Genomic DNA, 21,199 nt, shown 5'->3' with positions numbered 1-21,199 from the left:
TATATATATATATATATATATATAAAATTATGTATATAACGTGCAGTGAATACAGGACCTGAATTATGTTATGTGAAATAATAGTGAATGGAATGTGAAAAAGACAATGTTAACAGGTAACATGTAGGAATGAGAATGAAGGAACAAAATTTAAAAGCTGTAGAGTTGAACTTTGTAGGGCCATAAGAACTGAAATAATGAAAATTGTGGAGATATGACACAATTGACAAAAATTATTAATGTTGGTGGATCAGCGGTTTTTTGAAGTGGTCCAGTCATGTGGGAAGAATGAAGTTGGTCGGATGGTTAGGTGGTAAAAAAATGTTCAATCTATGGAAGAGGGAAGACCCAGAAAAAGCAGTTGGAGAGGATGTATTATTATTATTTTTTTTTTTTTTTTTTTTTATAGACAAAACAAATAGTCTTTGATAATTCTTGGTTGGGTGGGACCCCAAGCCCCAAGAACAGCTTAAAGAATACTTTGGTTAAAATTGTTTTAAGTCAAGCACTTTTTTTATACTTAGAAATGTCCAAATTTTGGTCTGGGTTTAAGTATACCTGCCAACGATTTTTTTCTTTGATCTCAACATCTTGTATAAATACAGACATACGTATAGATGTGTATTTCTGGTGATAGAAGTTCACTCTCGACGTGATTCGGAAGTCACGTAAAGCCGTTGGTCCCGTTCCATGCTACGTAAAACCACCATACAAACAAACATACGTATATATCCAAACTCATGTCTCACTCGACCTACAAACTAAGGAAACGAAAGGTAATAAGTAACTTGAAAACACACTAAACAAACAGATTTATTTGTCGAGTTAAAAGATATAAAAAAAAGATCCTGGGGAATATTCCCCAAACACTATTTCGAACCTGAGGTCATATTTCTTGTAGGGAGACAAACGGGCAGCAAAATCTAGGCAGAGGTTTAGCGGGGCAAGAAAACAACCACAGCAAATTGTTTTACTACATTCCAATAATCCTTCTCCTCATCCCTGGCTCCACTCCGCAAAACGCACGGACACAGACACAAACAAACACCCGACCTGAAAAATACGACGGTGTTGCACGCAACCCGTCCCCTATTTCAGGTTATTTTACGAGGCTTTCCGTATTCCGGATTGGCCGTTTCCTTGGAGTGTTGTTCAACAGCATCATTCCCCTGACCGTTTTCTGCTTCGTTGCAGGATTACTGGTTTCGGGATTTCTTATAATTGACGAGATTTGCATGTGAATTGGTGTGCTGGGACATATTTGCACGACGGTGAAACGTCACGAAATATAATTAGGGAGTCAGATGTGGTTATTTTTGGTAGTAATGAATATTACATTTTCCCATAATTATTATTATCAAGGTTAAAAGATTAAAATGTATTGATGTAATAAAGCTTAATATGCTAATATTTTTGGGAGCAGTCATTTACAGAACGAAGATTCGTGAAAAACAAGAGACAGCAAAAAGGGGAAAAAAAAAAAGATACGTGCATAAACACTTCTTAACAAACAATACAGAGTGGGCCTACAACCGAGGGGGGGGGGGTGGGGGATGTACGTTTCTGAAGAATAAAAATTTTCAAACGCTCAGTAATCCAGAAGACAATTCCGTTTTTACAGTAAAAGATGTCGTGTATACTTTTACTGGGCAATGTGATATCGTGACTTCTACATATTGAAATGGCAATACCATGGAAAACAAGTCTTCATCCAAATTAAGGTTTCCTTTTGGCATAAAGCTCACGGTAGACATGTCTCCCAATGATGATCAAAACTACCATAACCTTTTGTTGTGAAAGGGTAGCTCACTATTTTGACAACTCTTGCTACGAAAGTAGAGGTCGCGGAAATTTGCTTGACATCCTTGTAAGTAGATAGGAAGACATAGTAGCTGCCTATTCCAGTTTCCGAAGATAAGACAAGATCTTGTTACAAGCGGATGATTGAACATTTTGTTGAGTATTTTATCAGACTCGCGTAGCAATATCGTTTAGAAGGAAATTATACAGAAAGGAAGTCATATTTTTTTTGGTGACTAAAGATGATTTCAGAAATGCATTTGGAGCTGTAAAAGGCGAGATATAGTATCCGACATTGAGAAAAAATATATAAGCTATAGCTACATCTTGGTTTTGTTCGGTTGCCAATTAGAATTTTACGAAATGGTTGAGCATGGATGAAGAAAAACTGCTCAAAAGACACCTTCACGCACATAATTCTATAGCTAGAGATGGACAAAAAGAAATATAACATAAAATATAAAAAGAATCATGAGTAGATAAATAAGCTTTTACAAAAAATAATAATAATAATAAAAGATTGTATATCACAAACACGTCTGTAGGCCAGTAACTTTCTATTTCTCATACAGATATAAGATAAAGCTTAGATGTATTTATTAAGATATAAAATAACTTTTAATATTTATTGAGATATAAAATAACTTTTAAATGGAGCTCTGAAGCCATAGCAAAAGCTAGACTAATTTTCCCTGAAAATTAAAATAAATGGATGGGAAACGCTGACATAACTGTCACTTTTAAAGGAAAGAGAGATGTTTTGGAAATTCAAGTAAAAGAAGGAAAGTTATGAAAGACAGTATAAAGACACAAAAGCCAAAATAGCAATAAAAAGGTAGTGGAAATGCCGTAACCAAAAGTTGACGATGGTAGGTAATTAACTGGAAACAAAAAGAAAATAAAGTTAGGATAAGCATGTGCTACAAGACATAGACAATAAAAAGGTAGTGGAAATGCCTCGTAACCAAAAGGTGACGATGGTAGGTAATTAACTGGAAACAAAAAAAAATAAAGTTAGGATAAGCATGTTCTACAAAGCCATAGAAACTGAGTGATAATAAAAGGAGATTTGAATGACATCGCTACTGCGTCGTCAGTACCTACTATTTCCAGTTTACAAAAGATAGTTTTCGAGCAAGGGCAACTAAACCCTTTACGAAGAAAAAAAAAAAAAAAAATCAGGAAATCGGTAAGAAAAAGCTGATGGTTGATGGTAATGTTGCAAAAATGGACAAATTAAAAATATGAATTGGAAGACATTGAAAATCAACACTATAATAGACATAATGCAAGATTCCACAGACCTTTAAACAGACAATTTGACCATACAACTGGAATGAGATGGATGTGTACCAAATGGCGCATTTTGGGAGATTTTGGAAACGGTTATTTTTATTAATTAGGTTCTTCCCAGAATTCATAAAAGAGGGAATTCAATTACTTTTATCACAGTAGCCTCAGTTGCAATGTTGAAAGCTATTACTTAATGAAAACAATAGGGAAATTAATTACTTATTTCACAATAACATCAGTTAACGTAGCTATGCATAACAATGTTGGAAAGTTATTATTTAATGAATAAACTATAGAGAATTGAGTTACTTATATTACAATTACCGTTGGAGAAAATTGTTATACTTAATGAAGTTACTGTATAGAAAAAATACTGCGCTAGATGTGGAAGAGTAGAAAGAAATAAGATGAAAGAATTACCGAAATTTGGAGAAATATTACGATATAAATGATGAGCCGTCACATATACCAAGTTTTGAAAACTACTACTAAACCGAGAACCCAAAGTAAACAAATGGTCGTCGTTTCGAAGGTTTCTTTACATATTTCACGCTGATTTCCGGACTTTGTAAGCAATACATTTAGAAAATATGTATGGAGAACTGCATATTTGGTTTATTATATTTAATTTAGCAAGTTTTTTTGTGAGATTTAGTCGATATTCAGTCAGATAAGTAGCCTTATTGATAATTTAAAAAAACCAACTCAACGTTGCTTTATTTTAACCTACCGATTACAGCTGGATATATGTGGGAATTTAACCACTCCCTTAACATTCTTAAGGCAGGGAAAGAATGGAAGATAGTCTAGACTACCTTGTACCTTAAGAATATACCTAGATCGGGCTGGTGTAAGTTTGCATTCGGATACTACCTACCAAGGGTAAACAACCACATGGCCTAGCTCAACTCACCGACGATCACGGCATGCCACCTTCCAAAAAATTACTTAGCCTATAACGCATCCTGACACTGGAGATGGGGGAGCGGCTACAGTTTAGTTGTCCCGGGTTTCGTCTGCGAGAAATCGGCGGACTAATACAAACAAGATGGCGATTGTTTGTTTTGGCGCTAGTAGTTTTTTGAAAACCTGTGTTGTGGTTAAAAGTTAATGAAAATGGCAAGGGGACCTATTGGGAAAACCGGGTTTTTATGGGTGGGGGGAGACACAGACGACGACAATGAACCATGGAAAACGACGAAACCCTAGCAGACAAAACCAGTGGCCAACTAAACTGTAGCAGCTCCCTTTACATTCGTTCCCCGTTCGGCTAGGCTAACCAATCTGTTCCCCATACTCAGTTTAGTTGGCCACGTTTTAACGTTGGTTGGTTCATGAGATGAGTAGCCTAGTAATGAAACTGTCCCCCTACTCTACATTCGTTCCCCTTCGGTCAGGCTAACTAAACTGTCCCCCATACTCAGATTAGTTTGGCCAAGGTTATCGCCTACAGTTACTTAACTGTCCCTGTACTCAACATTCGTAGACCGAACATATGGGCTATTAGCCTAATAAAACGTTCATGCATGAAATGCGATACCTGGCCAACTGAACTGATCGTAACCAAACGAACCAACCTAACCAAACTTAGGCCGCATGCCCTTACCTGGCCGGGGGGCGACCCCCCAGTATAATATGGTAACAGTGATTGCGAACTAACCAAAGGAACCGACCTAACCAGACTTAGGGTAGAATATCACGACAGGCCAACAACCCTCATCACGGTGGACGGGTCTTATTCACTCGATATTTAATTGGTGAAACATGAATACAATTGCAACTCTAAGCATACCATTTAAAAGACTGAAGTTTCGTCAACATATTGTGATATATGAAAGCCCCATACGAACTAAAAAAGCATGTGAGCTCTTCGTAAAATATGTTTTCAAGGCAGTTTTGAAATCCAATATGGCGGCTACATTTTGCATGGACGGTTCTTTCATCAGTGACGGCCACCATCTTTCCCCAGCCTTCCCAGCACTCATTTGAACAATGTTAGCGTATGTATGTACGTTTATTGATCTTACTCAAGATTGCAGTTGGTAATCAGCACAATAAAACAACATTTTGTTGCCTATATTAGTGAAAGTAATGAAACTTGTTATTCCGGGTTATGGTTTGAACTGAATTCAATTCCTTTACCTTGTAATCGGCGTTTTTATCCTTACTGCCATCACAACTGAAACTCCACAGTGCTTATTTGATTGTTATTATACACATTTTGGTCTCAGTTCACTCCACATTGCACTTTAAACCCGTTGCTGTTCCTGGTTTCTAAGCGCGCGCGCCATAAACACAATTACGAACAGCAGACGACGACAGACGACGAAACTGCAAAGTTTTATTCCTAAACTGTTACTTTACTCGTTATTTAGTTTAAATTTACTTTGTTATTTAAAAATTTTGATTTAATTCATGTCTATTATCCCTTTTTTGCAACCAAATTACCCCGAAAAATTACAGATATTTCTAAAGTAGATAAAATCAAATGTTTCTAACGTTTTCATACATCTGGCTGCCGAAAACCATAGAGGAACGAATACGGAAAAGGGCAGAGGAAACGACTACGTTTTTTTTTTTTTTTGCTTTTTTGTTTTTGCTAGCACTTTTCATTGATTTCAGTCTATTAGTATGTTTTGAATTTCTTTAATAATCGTATGCCAGAAATAAATTGTACCCTTTAATGTTTGCATGCTAAGAATGGCAAAATCATCGTTGCACATTAGTGGAGGCTTCACACATACGCCGTTCCATTATTATAAACTGTTTCCATGAATTCTAGTTGTCATAGTAATGCAATAATGATAAAATTGCTTTAATATTTATGTATATATACTTCCAATACATAGCCTAATTTCACCAATTTTTAGCAACGTTTTGTGTAGTCTTATACCCAGTTTGGAGGGTCAACACATACCGAATGGCAACAGAGAGAGAGAGAGAGAGAGAGAGAGAGAAGAGAGAGAGAGAGGATGAGACGACGAGGTGGAGACGAGACGAGAATGAGTAGAGAGAAGAAGAGGAGAGAGAGAGAGAGGAGAGACGAGAGAGAGAGGAAAGGAAGGCGGAGGAACGAAAGAAGAAAAGGGATGGCAGTGGAGGGGGGGGTGGTGGGGAGGGATATAGGTGGAGCTTTATACACGTGTTCGTATCCATTTCTGCATAATGGAGTTTTTGTCTCTTGGTACAAGGACAAGTGTCGTTATTCTTTACAATTAGTGATTCACGATACCCTTATAAATTACGGCACTGGGTGTAATGCACTATAGCAAAATCTCGTTCTGTTACGAGTTGTTCGTTACAGAAATAGGTATTGCCCAAAAACGTGCTTGCACTGTCTCTGAAACCCATAGTAGACATGCTGCTTAGTTGTCAATCAAGTTTTTTTTATAACCAAGTATTTTTTACAAGCTAGCTATTGAATAAATTTGTATGTTTTTCTCAGTCAAAACATATGCCCTCAATGCTAACTTTCCTCTTTTAACGACCTTTCTGGTCATTGCAAATTCGGCCCCATAATTTCTTATGGTGCGAAAACAGACAGAGGCCCATGGACCGAAACGATTGCGTCACACTATGGCGATAATCCAGCAGTAAAACATCTTCATATATCCAAAAAGTAAATAATAAAGATATATATGCGCATTACGATTATAACAATTACATGTATAGCTGATAACAATCTGCATGAATAACTGGTAAACTGTTCTGCAATGACAGTTGAGTATAGCAATTATTTACAATAGGTACGAAAGTCAAGATGTCGTGATGTCATAATACAGAACTTAAAAGAACGTTCTAATTCAGAAAAATAATTACTTAAATTTGAGTCAGAGTCGAGTTACTTTTTCAATAACGAATATTTTCAAATTAATCATCATAAATATGTAAAATATTGATGTTTACTACTAATTTAAAAATTAGCTAAGAGCACGCTTCTCTCATCTTCTACCAAAACAGCTGTTTACTCCCTGGCTTGTTGTTGGTGAGAAATCGTGTTTCGATGTTGTGATAAAAGTGCTCCAGCGTCTGTGGGTACAAGTGGTGTGCGGATTTATCACAGGAAATGGAAAGTTGTTGACACAAGCAACTCGTAAACATCGAGATGGCGTCAATCTTCGAAAACATTTTTAGTTGTAAGTAAAACTTTCTAAAGCGTTTTGGTGAGATTTCCACTGCCGTGGGCGCCATTTTCAGTACCCTCTGTGTAAAATCTTAAAATTTGGCCTTAATTTCTAACTTTGGAGAAAATACTTACTTCGAAAGGAGAGTAGAGGTCTTTAGCTCCGTTTCTCACCAACAACAAGTCGCGACTGATGCCCATCTCGGGTGTCAGGACGCGTTATAATGTACTTTTTTCGGAGGGTGGCTAGGTGTTGATTGTAGGTGGCTGCTTGGCCTGCTGTGATATTCTACCCTAAGGCGCGTGCCCTTACCTGGCCAGGGGCCTTCGCCCCCCTAGACCCCCCAATATGGTATGAACAAAGTGATTGTAACCATAACCAAACGAACCACCCTAACCAATGGCGAGTTCTGTAAGCAAGCATCGTAATGCTACCATTTCAGCAATCATTTCATTAACATGCGGCGTTACTTGTAAGTTCGGACATGACTGGCACCGGTAACTTCTTACGGATATGTAAACACATTAATATTTGCTAGAATACATGGATTAAAGTCACGTCCGAGTTCATAGTTCGAAACACGTGGACTGCTAGCGCACATGAATGTTCGGATACGGTGAGCACCCTGAATTCCGCTTGCCAATAAAAACACTGACCTGCTATATATTACCTACTTGGTTTCAACCTTAACAAATGAACATATCTTACAGTACATCGATTAACTGACCTTAATATTGGGAGGCGTCAAATCCGTGCTCGGCCCGAGTCCCCCCCAGAAATAAAAGTCAAGCTTAGAGTTGGAAATCGGAATCATCAGAGTCTTCGGTGCACATGATTCTTCTTTTCTTTCTGGCTGGGATCGTTCATCATGGCAAAGAATCACAAGGTCCGGTATAGTAACTGGAATGGCGGTGGCAAATTACACGTGCGCGGGATATGACGTGGAAGAAGCGGACATGATGAATGTTTATATGCTGACACAAATGTACCTACTGAGGTCGAATCATGGTCGGCAGGGTCGGGTCAGGGAACTAATTACCTCGCGGAGCGATTAAGGGCCGGGCAGAAGTGTTGCGCGGCCTGGCCAAGGGTATCGTCACAATAAGGGTGGTAGAAATGAATAAAAGGGGCCTAGCATATAATCACAGTCAGTAAGATTTTTATAAAAACTGATAATAAATAATGGAGCTCCTACAGTTTAGTTGGCCAAGGGAACGTCTGCTAGGTAATCGGCGGACTAATACTAACAGGAAGGCTGCCGTTTGTTTTGGCTTACAAGTCGCTGCATGTTCGGGTTTGGGCCGGGTCGGTTCCGTGGTTTCTGGGTCGGGTTGGCTGCGGGTCGTCTGCAAGAACTACTTACCTTTGAGAGTGATTAAGGAACGGGCAAACCTGGTGTTACGAGGCCCGGGCAACTAAACTGTAATCAACCCGAGATGGGCATCAGTCGATGGGCGGGGATCAGACGGAGCTAAAGACCTCTCCTCTCCTTTTGAAGTAAGTTTGTTCCGATACGTAATACAAACCATCGGTCCTTTAACAATAGGAATGTAACTTGCGGCAGCTGGAACCGGTCGTAAGCTTCGAACAAGGGAGTACGGTAGTTAACTGCTTGTCCGACAGTCAGCGCACCACGCGACTGGGAGGAGAAGATCCACTTTGCTTTCGGCCGCGCTGGGTGACAGACGTGTTCTCCACTTCTCTCTGCCCGCCATCGTCGCATGCTTCGTTCTTCAAACTTTGGTTTGCCTTCTCTTACTAGTGTGTTTGTGTGAAATCCTGTAAGTACTTGTGACTTTCGTATTTTCATTTTATTATGGATTCTTGTTAGCTGGAGAGTTCCCCACGCCCCCACCCCCCATCAGCCGCAGATGCCCTGATGTGGAGGGCTGTAAGTGTGGCCTTCCGCTCCTTTCCTGAAGTTGACCCTCATGATTTATGTGCTCGGTGTCGGGGACACGAATGCTCTTGCACCGAGCCCTGTGATATTTGTTGTGTGTGGTCGGAGGACCAGTGGACGCGATTTGAGGGGAGGAGGAAGCGACGTAAGCCTTCCAGGGAGTCTACGGAAAGTTTTCCTGCTACTCCCCTGGTCTCGGACACGTCGTCTTCTTTCCTCCCTCCATCTCAACTCCCGCGTATGGCTCCTTCCCCTTCGGGGGGGGTTTCTCGCTCCTCCTCTTCGCCCGATCCGTCGAGCGTGGAGGAGGGGGCGAGATACCCCGACATTCAGTTGTACTCGGGGTCTTCCGTTCGCTCGGGGTGGGACTTGTCCCCACCCCCCCCAACCCCCCCCCGGCAAGGGGGGGAACCCCCCCTACTAACCTGACCTTTGCTCCCTCAGGTGTGCCTGCCGCGGATGACGACCTCGGCCAGGTTTGGTTCTCGCTGGGTCTCCAGGGGACACCGAGTGTTCGGGGGCTGCTGCATCACCTGGCGAGTGGCTCTGCTCCGGTAACACACGGCCCAGTAACCACCACCGTCTTGACCCCGGGGTATGCCACCCCTCCTCACCTGGTGTACACTCAACATGTAACCATGGTAACACCTTCAGCTGCTTTCCAGGCGCCGCTTCCAGGTATTCCGAGGAGAATCGTGACTCCACTGCCTGGGTTCACCGCTCATCGACCGCCTCAGCCCCCGACTTCCGTTGCCACAAGAGCTCGCCCCTGGACCTGCTGCCAGTACCCAGGATGTTGCTGGCCACTGCCCCGCCTCCTGCCTTACCTGCCGTACCTGGGACCAACCCCTGCCGACATCTTTCCTGCCCGTGATGTTTGCTGCTTCAGTCGCGGGTCCCCTCCTCCCGGACAGGTGCAGCCGGGGGCAGGTGTTGCTTCGGCAAATTGCCCCGGCTCTTGTCCTGGATGGAGGACCTGACGACTGTCCTGAGGAAGCTGACGAAGAAGAAGAAGAGGAAGGTGACGTCGTCGTCTTCATCATCTTCTTCGTCGTCGTCTGCCTGCAGCCTCTTCCCCTTCGACTTCCAAGGCTTCACAGCCGAGGAAGAAGAAGGCCGCCTCCTCCCCCCCCCCCCAAGAAGTTTCCTTCGGGAGCTTCTAAGAGCATATCTCACTCCGTGTGATGGGGGGGTTTTCCGCTGGTCCTCCCACTCCTTCGGGAGCGGGGCCCGTCTCTCCTTCCGCAAGGAAGAAGAAGAGGGGACCAGAGGGGTACCGGCTAACACCAGTACCTTCTTACCTGGTGTTAAGGGCTTTGCCGCTACATCAGGTTCCGTCTCGGCCTCTGCGTTCGCGAGAGGTACCAGGTGTGCGGTCGCCCACGGGTGACCGTGCAGCCAAAGTCCAGGCTTCCGAGCTCGCTCGACGCCAGGACCGAGGCACGGAGCGGAAGACTGTTGAGAGCCGCTCAGGTGGACTACCGCCAGACCAGCGATCGCTCTCGAAGTGATATGAGGGTACCCAGGGTTGACGCCACGGTCCCAGACCAGCCGCGCTGAGACAAGGAAGAGGTCCCTCGGTCGGCCGGTTCCAGTGGCTCGACGCGCCGTGAGGACGGCAGGCCCTGCTCTCACCGTGACAGCGAACTCTGCCGGTCCCCTGACCGCCGCGCTCCCATTGGGACCGGGCGGGTAGGGGGACCAGCAGCAGCTCCTCTTGACGCTCGGGACCGTAGCCGCTGTTCTCAGTCCGCGCGGCCAGCCTGCAGCTCGATCGCCACCTGCGGGTTGGCGATCGCCTGCAGCCCCCCAAGCACACCAGTTTGCTGCTGTGGTGAGCGAGGGGGGAGCATCAGGTCTTCCTCTCCGATCCCTTCAACTTCCTCGGGCTACGCCGGGAAGTGTGAGGTGATCCGGAGTGACCATGAGGAGCGCGCTCCTCACGGTTCCCACCACGACGCCCTACAAGCCTGGCACAGTCTTAGGACCACACAGGTTGTATGCGCAAGTGGCCGGAGGAGACCGGGAGGGGTCTGTTGCAGTTTCCTCCTTCTGAAGGAGGAGGGTCTCGGGAGGCGCTCCTTGTTGGAGGGACTTGACAGTCCCACTCCACAAGACGCAGTCACTCCCGAGATCCAGAGGTTGTTTGCAGAGGTTATTGCGCTGATTCGTTCAGCACAACCACCTCGGGGGAAGGATCGCCGCTCCCACCTTCTGAGCCTACCTCCAGACTCGAGTCGTTCTGGGGTCCTAAGAAGGAACCCAAGACGACGGTGGGTCTGCCACGATCGGCTCTGGCTGACTCCGTGCTGGGCCAGGTGGACTCGCTCGTCTCCGGACAGGAGGGTTCACTACTGGGTCTGGCAGGTCTTCCAAGCTACTTTCCCCGCCTCTACTGTGACAGAGGAGATTCTACGTGCCACCGGAGGACCCTATGCGCCCAAACAGGTTAACCCAGAGCTAGCTAGGCTAACTCGGGGGTGTCTCTGCAGCAGCTCCTATTGGAGAACTTATGGTTCTCGCAGCAGGAGGCACTCGCCTTGGAATCGACCGCCATGGCAGCATTCCAAGCAGTCTCCTGGTTAGACCTGTGGTCCCTCACAGTGTCTAAGGTTGCGGGCACCTCAGGAAATATCACTCCTGAAGGCGACCCAGCTTTCGGGAGACTGTGCTAGTCTGGAGGTAGAGAGCCATCTACTACCTAGCCCACCAGACGCCAAACCTGTGGGGCCAACTGGTCTTGAGGCGTAGGGACGCAGTCCTTACCTGATGTGAAACAGGGCGGCTGGGCGTGAGGTGGCTCTGGGTCTTCGCAATGGATTGGTGCGGAGTTCCTCCTCTCTCTTCCCAGGAGAGATGGTGGATTGCTGCGGTGGAACGACCGGCGCACTGACGACAGTGACCGTTTTAGTAACACCAGGCAGTCTCGAAGGCGTCTGGGCAGCCTCGAGCGACTGTGGCCTAAGCCAAGAGCTTGGTTAGCACTTCCTCTGTGGCCAAGGCGATCGCATCCAGCCCTCCTCCCAGCCCTCCTTCTCACGAGGTGGAGCTGGAAGAAGAAGCCGAAGAGAGGTGGGAAACGCTAGGGACGGTGTTCCCCTCATCTGCTGCCGGACGTCGGGGGGGGTGCCTGGGCGAGCCATTGGGCAACATGGCAGCGCTATGGAGCGGAGGACCTGGATAGTAGACGTCCTTCGGGAGGGGTATCTACTACCCGTTCGAGTCTCCGCCACCCCTCACCTCCAACCCGGTCCACCTTCAGACCTACATAACAGGAACATCCAAGGACGTAGCACTTCGGCAGGAAGTCCAAGCCATGCTGAGCAAGCGCAAGCTGTGGAGATCGTCAGGGATCGGTCACCGGGCTTCTACAGCCGTCTTTTCCTTGTGGAGAAGTCTTCGGGGGGCTGGCGCCCGGTGATAGATCTCTCTCCCCTGAACCGATTCGTTCGCCAGTCTCGGTTCACGATGGAGACGGCACGTTCCGTGCTCGACTCCATCAGGGAGAACGACTTCATGCTTTCGGTGGACTTGAAAGGACGCATATTTCCAGATACCCGTTCATCAATCCTCCAGGAAGTAGTTCCGCTTCATCCTTGACGGGACGGTGTACCAATTCAGGGCACTTTGCTTCGGTCTCTCAACCGCCCCACAGGTATTCACGCGAGTGTTCACTCTGTTGTCTGAAGAGAACTCGGCACTTCAGGCCTGAGTGTCGACGCCTCTTCGTTAGCACAGAGGTGACCAAGAAGGAAGTATCCAAGAACACTTTTTCTGGCTGCGTGAGGTGATCAGGAGGGTGTACGAAGCTGATGGTAGCGACGACAATCCGTACCCTTCGTCCGAGAGCCCACGAAGTCATGGGTATTGGTCCTTCCCTTGCATTCTGCAAGAACTTCTCCGTGCACAGGTCCAGACCCACCTTCACCTTCTCTACCTTCGGGATATAGCCCACAGGTCCTTGGACACTTTTTCATTGGGACCCGTGGTGGCTTGCTGAAAACAATTTGTGTAGCTTACAGCACCTGAGCAGACAGAAGAGCATCGCATCCTTGTGTGACTGCATGAATGGATGAGTGATGGGAGTGTAACTGGCTTCTCTTCCCCATCTTTTTCTCCCCTCTACCTGTGGGCAGAGGGAAGCGGTCGTCACTACGCTGGAAAAGGAGACCGATGCAGGTAAGCTACTCGACGAGCTCCATCCTACCCTTTCATTAGGGATAGGAGCAATTATCCACCACTTTCAAAAACAGGGTGGGGGGGGGGGGAAGTGGAAGCCAACAAGAGACAAACCCATGACTTCATATTGCCTCTTGCAATAGGAACAAGTTCTTGCTTGCTAGTTTTAAGAGGTACGCGTATATATGTAACGTTTTATTGATCTCACTCAAGATTGCAGTTGTAATCAGCACAATAAAACAACATTTTGTTGCCTATAATAGTGAAAGTATGAAACTTGTTATTCCCGGGGTGATGGTTTGAACTGAATTCATTTTTACCTTGTAGTCAGAGGTTTTATCCTTAGTGCCATCACAACTGAAACTCCACAGTGCTTATTTGATTGTAATTATACACATTTTGGTCTTAATTCACTCTAAATTGTACTTGAACCACGTTGCTGTTCCTGGTTCCTAAGCACTCACTCCACAAACACAGTTACAAGCAACAGACGACTACACTGTTTATGAGGTGCAAAGCTTTATTCCCTTAATTGTTTACTTTACTCATATTTAGTTTAACTTTACTTTGTTACGTCAAATGTTTATTTAATTCCTGCCTCTTACCCTCCCTTTTTTGCAACCAAATTAACCCCCAAAAATTACAAATATATCTGATGTACTTAGGAGCAGACAATGCAACGAAAAAATGACTCATCGTTGCCAATCTAGTGGAGCTTCACACATATGCCGATGCATTTTACCAAATGTTTCCATGAATTCTAGTTGTCATAGTAATGCAGTAATGATAAAATTGCTGTAATATCTATATACTGCAATAGATATGCTAATTTCACTTATTTTCCATGGTTTTGTGTAAGTCTTATACGTACCCAGTTTGGAGAGTAAACACTTACCAATTGACAACACTGAAAACAATTGAAGGGCACAAAACGCCGCAAAGAATGCTGTAGTTCCCTTAGATAAGTTACTGGGTTAGAGGTCAGGTTTACGATTTCGTTGTGATGAAAGTGCCCCAGCATCTATGGGTACAAGTGGTGTGCGGATTTAGCACAGGAAATGGGAAGTTTGTTGACACAAGCGACTCTGCAAACATCGAGATGGCGTCAATCTTCTAAAATTTTTTAATTGTAAGTTAAAATTTTGAAAGCGTCATGGGGTAGTGTGCACTGCGTTGGCCACACTTTTCATTACCCTCTGTTTTTAAATCTTAAAAACTATGCCTTAATTTTTAACTCTGGAGAAAATACTTACCTCGAAAGGAGAGTAGAGGTCTTGAGCTCCTGCTATCACCACCAACAACTTATGACTGATGACCATCTCCGGTGTCAGGACGTATTAAAGTAATTTTTCGGAGGGTGGCCAAATACGCGGTAGTCTGTGAGTTGGCCAGTCCAGTCAGTTGTTTACCCTAATTCCCTGGTCTGGTTAGGAAACCCCCACCCCCACTCCCTAAGTAAATAGAAAATACCTCGGGTAGTTTGTATATCCGCGGTAAGCAGTTACAGCTCCATTTTCTGAGTACTAAGTTGATCTGAACCTTGTGGCTAGCACGCACAGCAAAACAATCCCTCTTGCCAGAACAAATGAGCTTGCCAAGGATATTTAAATATGTGGATAAGGCGCGAAGCACTATTCCGCCACGTCCTTACTGACAGCACACATTAACAAACTTTTCCCCTTGAAAATCTGCGGTCCGCGGATATTAACTCGCTCCAATACCGCAAAGAGAGTGCCATGTTTATTACCAGTCCTGTAGTTATGAACTTTAAAACATAAACAAAAGGTGTTAAATATCATAAACATAAACAAAAACATAGACTAAAGGTGGTAAACATTGTGCTAGGTTACTGGCAGGAATCAGGCTGCGGTAGTAGTTTACAGTTTTACTGGGAAGTTTTCATTCAAACAGGTGGCATGGTCTAGGCTAGGGCTTAAGGAAAGGTAGGCACAAATCAACACCTTACATCATGAAATCCTATCAAATATAGGAAATGAATGGCTTACCTTATTCAAAATTGCTTAGACCTGATTTGCAGTTGTAGGTTTGGGTTAGGATAGCAAATTTTCTGGAGCACCCTGGTGGGAACTGGGAGTTCTCTGGTGGAGGAACCCCAGAAAACGAGTACTACAATATTTTATGACTGTTTGAAATGGAAGATTTGCAGGTCAGGTTGTAACAATACAGTGGTACCTCAGGATACGAAATTAATCCGTTCCGAGGTGGCCTTCTTAACCTGAGTTTTTCGTATCTTGAACCGCATTTTACATGTAAATTGCCTAATTCGTTCCAAGCCCTACAAAAACACCCCAGTAAATTTTATAATAAAGCTAAATTGACAATAAACAATGAAACAACAATTTGGACCACTCAATACCTAACTTAAACTACACATATACTACTAATATGTACTACATACATGTAAATAAAGTGTATTAGTGTACATGGTATACAAGAAATACTGTACGTACGTATGTAGTAAAATGTGGAACCTTACCTTTCGAGTGAGGGATCTCCGAAAGTGGCGACAGAGGAGGAGGACAAATGGCAGAAAACTTGTACTTACACTTAACTTTACGGAACACATTAAAAAATGTCGGGAAACATTAACACTAAACTTTACAAAACACATTAACAAATGGCACAAAACGTTAACACTTAACTTTACAAAAAACTTAAAATTAAATTTTTTTTTTTTTTCTTTTTTTTTTTTTTACATTTTTTATTTTTACTTTTTTGTACTTTTACGTTTTTTACAAAATTTCAATTTCTTCACCACCGAATGTATGCCAGTCCGTTTTCGGAATTTATCAAAACCACCCCCGAGAAGCCTTGGGGGTTGCCGTCGATGTCCCTTCTCCTCTGTCGTCTTCGGCTGGGCAATCAAATTGCCGAAAATAGCGCTGGCCTTGTGGCAGATTGCTGTCTTGGTTATCGTATCTCCAACGATTTCTTTGTCCTCAATCCATAGAAGAAGCAGCCTCTCCATCTCATCATACACATGCCTCATATTGTTGGTCAAAATAGTCACGCCCTTGGAAGGTGTAGCTGCTTTGATGGCTTCCTTCTGCTTGAGGATGGTGCTTATCATCGACGGATTTCGGCTGTATTCCGTAGTAATCACACTCAACCGCATGCCAGCTTCATACTTCTTGATAATCTCCATTTTGTCTGCATAGAAAGCTCCTCTTCTTTCTGTGAACTTCAGCAAACTTTCTTGGAACCCATGACTATACTGTGCGTAATTAAGTTATATAGTATACTAATTAAGTTCTCACACACGATAAAGTAGTACGCTGTACAACAAAATCCCTAACACGAATTTACGTTAACAAACAAAATCGTATATATGAACAAACGAATTCCGCGTGCATACGATAACGCTGGTGTGAAGCAATGGCTGAAGAAGAATGCCTTTACGTAGAGCACGATGGGAGGGATGCTGACCAATAGGTGAGCAGGATCTTATGGCGGTGACTAGCATCAGGAACCAATGGGAGAGTGGGATGATGGTTGTGAGGTCTACTCAGTTGGCCAGCGCACGAATTTTGAAATTGTTCTCACTTGGTCTGGGTGAATCTTGGGACTTTACAGCAACAACCTTTCCTAACCTGAATTATTTTCGTATGTAGAGCCAAAAGAATCTTCGTATTTGCTTTCGTAACTTGGATTTTTCGTAAGTTGAAACTTTCCTATGTTGAAGTACCACTGTATTTATTTTGATTTACAGTAAACTTACCATAGATTAGGTTAGCTTGAGTGTGCAAAGTCTCCCCCCGCGACAAAGGATGCCACATAACAAAGCTGAAAAGGTCTTCAATAATGATTGGATATGTAAAAATTTATAAATCTAGCTCTGGAAACACCAACAGGTGAATGATACTGGACTTTATAGATACTGTGTATGAAAAATACAAAATCATTGCTTACTGTATGTTTATAAATAATAACCCATTACTTAATGTAAGCCCAATTATTCTATGTCTTATAGACTAGTCAGTAGTTTGTAACTATGAAATGTATTTTAGCCATACTTTGAAAAATAGAAATTTAGAATAAAGTAAATCAATGCAGCCCTTTGAAAATAAGTGTTATTTCAGGGAGTACAACAATTTGTGAAATATTGGGTTACTGTATACTTTTATCATTCATGTATTCAAATGTCAGAAATATTAAGATAACTTATTTTTCTTAGAGCAATAGTCAAAATGGATGTAAAAAATGGAGTTAGGAACAAATGTGTATTACTATGTTAAGCTAAGAATTTAGAAAATACGTAGTTGTAAAAATGAGAGTACTCTACACAAATTTTTTTTTATTCAAGAAATCATTTCATCATAAGCCCTTATATTGATAAAGATATACATAATGCTTGAATAATTCACAGGTCTGCTATTTTCGCAAAAGAAAACAGTCATGCTTCGTGTCTGTTACTATGCCATCCCACGGAAATGCTCTGACAATACAATGAAACCATTGCCTACGGAAGAGATTGATCCATTTCTGTGCACTCATATAATTGTTGCATTTGCAAGGATTAGAGAAAATTCCATTGTTCCTGAACATGAAGATGATACAGAGGTAAGACTTGTCACATCAGATTTAGTTATGCAAAATGGTTTTGTTAGTTTTTAATTATAGATGCTTTCAGCAAACATTAATATACTATTATTGTGTAAATTGTGTCCATTCAAAAGACACAACTCTTGCTACATTTTCAGTAATCTATGATACACAATAGGTGGAGGGAAAACCTATTATTTGATGTACACTACTACTCATGACAAGTGAAAGAATGATGGATATGTTTATGTCATGCTAGTAAGGTGAGGTCTGTTTGCCTAGCTAGTTACCTACTCTTTGTTTGGATGTTATTTATTTACCATTGCCTGTTTTGTTTGTCTGTATTGTTTATTCAAGATGTCTAAAAGTAATTGGTGGATGGGTCACCTGAGCACATGAGAAAAGCTTTATTGAATTCTGCCTCAGAGGTAAAATGTGCATGAGTATCACTTTCCAAATGATTATTTTGTTTTCTTTCATAATTTTCAAAATTACTCTTCTGATTTTCATTTTATTACTTTTATCCTTTTCTTTTTATCATGTCTAATGCTCTTCACTCCTAAATTTCAGAATGATCACTTCTGCATAGAGGCTAACAGTATTACAACGCTCATGTAATACAAATATGTAGTAGTACGAAAAGCCTAAGTGATTCCACTTTTGAAAAGCAAATATTAAATAATCAAGAGAACAGATGTAGTAAATACAATACATATATGAAATTTTCAGCTTTACAGGAAAGTTACTGACTTGAAGAAAAGGAATCCTGGTCTGAAAATTCTTCTGTCCTTGGGAGGTGGTTCATCAGATGGAGGTTTTCCAACACTAGTAAGAGACTTGGAAGCTATAATACAGTTAAGTGTATATGATTAATTTGTTATTTGCGTCATTATTAATAGGTCATTATTATAAGTTCAGTCATAACCCTGTTTGGAAGAGGAAAAGTGAGAGAGTAGAAACAGAAGATCTTAAAACTTTGTCTCAGTTCAGCAGATGAAAATATTAACTTGAATTTTTCTCATTAATTAATTAATTAATTTATATATATTATATATATATGTATATATATATATATATATATATATATATATATATATATATATATATATATATATATATATATATATATATATATTATATAGGGGAAATTGTCTTGAATGAAATATACCAAACTTAAAAATAAATAAAAAAAGGGGGGGGGCGGGGAACTGTGGAAATACAGTGAAGCACGTACAAACGGAAACATGTGTGCGAACGCAGACCCCCGTGAAAAACATGGAATTAATGAAAATAACAAAAACATAAATGAAAACAAGATCGACAAAAAATACTGCCACCCAAGACATAAATAAAAATATACTGAAATATCACAAGTTACGAGTATATAATATATATATATATATATATATATATATATATATATATATATATATATATATAATGAAATATCACAAGTTACGAGTAGGCAGGAAACCCACTCGAAACTGGTACAAAACAAGGGAACGACGAAATGGCGACTCGCCGCCGCTCGCTACGGAAAAGAGACGCCTAACAAAACCCTAAATAAAGGCAAAATGAAAGTGCAAAATCACTCCCATAATGAAAAAGGCGAACAGTACTTAACTTGGGTGAAGTGGCAGATTGACGATCCATAACAATCAAGAATAACGAAATCAAAGACAAAGACAGATAGCTAATTAAAGCGTTCAAACGCTGGGAGGCTATCGATAAGAAAATGACATCACAGACTCCTTCAACAGGGGGTAGCTGGGTGTGACCTATGGGTCGGCTCCCCGTATTTAGGGTCTTTTGATGAGGAAAAGGCTAATTGGAGGGGTTGCTGTGGTAGTGTTTAACACTCGCCCCAGTTTTATACCGACACCTTCTTTTATTTAGGTGAGCGAGTCAGAGACTTCTGACATGTCCAATTTAGCAGTTCTCTGGTATTATAGCAATATTTTACTAGAAATAGTGCTAAAGAGGACACATTTCACGGAGCCACCACGGCTGAGCCCAGAAATATATATATATATATTATATATATATATATATATTATATATATATATAGATATATATATATATATATATATATATATATATATATATATATATATATATATTCAGTGTTTCCTCCCGTATTCGCGGGGAGATGTGTACCAGACACCACACGAATAGCTCAAACCTGCAAAATAGTTAGAACTCCCTACTTAAAGTATTATCCTACATCAAATATACCATTGAATTGGTATTATTAATATCATTTTAAAGTCATCTTAAACATTTTACCATTAGAAATATATAAACAGACAATAGCAGAGAGAGAGAGAGAGAGAGAGAGAGAGAGAGAGAGAGAGAGAGAGAGAGAGAGAGAGAGAGAGAGAGAAAGAGAGAGAAAGAATAACTCCTTACGATTTCAATAGATTGAAATGAACGTCTGTAGGCAACATTTTTTTCCCCTCCCATAAATACATATATTTCTCCAGAGAAGAGAGAAAGAGAGGACTGTGCAATTATGTTTGTCTGTCTATCAATTCTTTTGCTGAGAGCGAGAGAAATAAAAGAAGGAATAGAAATAGACACCAAATGTATACCTTATGTAACATCCTGCATCAAATTTTCCTTGATTATTATCATATTACTGTATTAATCTTAGAGATTGTATTGATATAATTTCAAAGTAATCCTAAACATTAGTACCCTTAAAGGTATATACTTACATACTTACTTATAACACTTGCAGACAAGTATCTTGTGAGGAGAGAGAGAGAGAGAGAGAGAGAGAGAGAGAGAGAGAGAGAGAGAGAGAGAGAGAGAGAGAGAGAGAGAGAGAGAGAGAGTTGTCCTTACAGTATTTAAGAGTAAAAAGGAATGATTATTGTATTTAAAATACTCACATATGAATTTTGTAATTACAGTTATAGTTTATTATTATTGGAAAATATTAATGATAAACTTATTACATACATGTCCATGAAAATGATCTCATCTCAGTAAGAGAGAGAGAGGGAGATTACATAAAACAAAAACCATTAAATTCGATGACCATTGTTTGGCATTGTACTTTCCCAGCTCCTAGCGTCACTGGAGTTATGAGAAGGTAGGGAAATTGATACAGAAAAAGACGAAGGGAAGAATTTTCATTTGAAATTAGTTATCATATTATTACTACTTCTATTATTATTATTATTATTATTATTATTATTATTATTTGAAAATATAATATACACTGCATCTACCATAAAAATTCTCTCATCTCAGTAAGAAAGAGGAGTTTATCCTTACAAGTGAAATGGAAAGGTCATTTTCATCTTTTTAAAATACTACCATTATGAATTTTGT

Source organism: Macrobrachium nipponense, chromosome 38 (genome assembly GCF_015104395.2).
Source record: "Macrobrachium nipponense isolate FS-2020 chromosome 38, ASM1510439v2, whole genome shotgun sequence".
Taxonomy (NCBI): Eukaryota; Metazoa; Arthropoda; class Malacostraca; order Decapoda; family Palaemonidae; genus Macrobrachium; species Macrobrachium nipponense.
The sequence above is the reverse complement of the archived record's forward strand: the minus strand, read 5'-3'. Positions refer to the sequence as shown.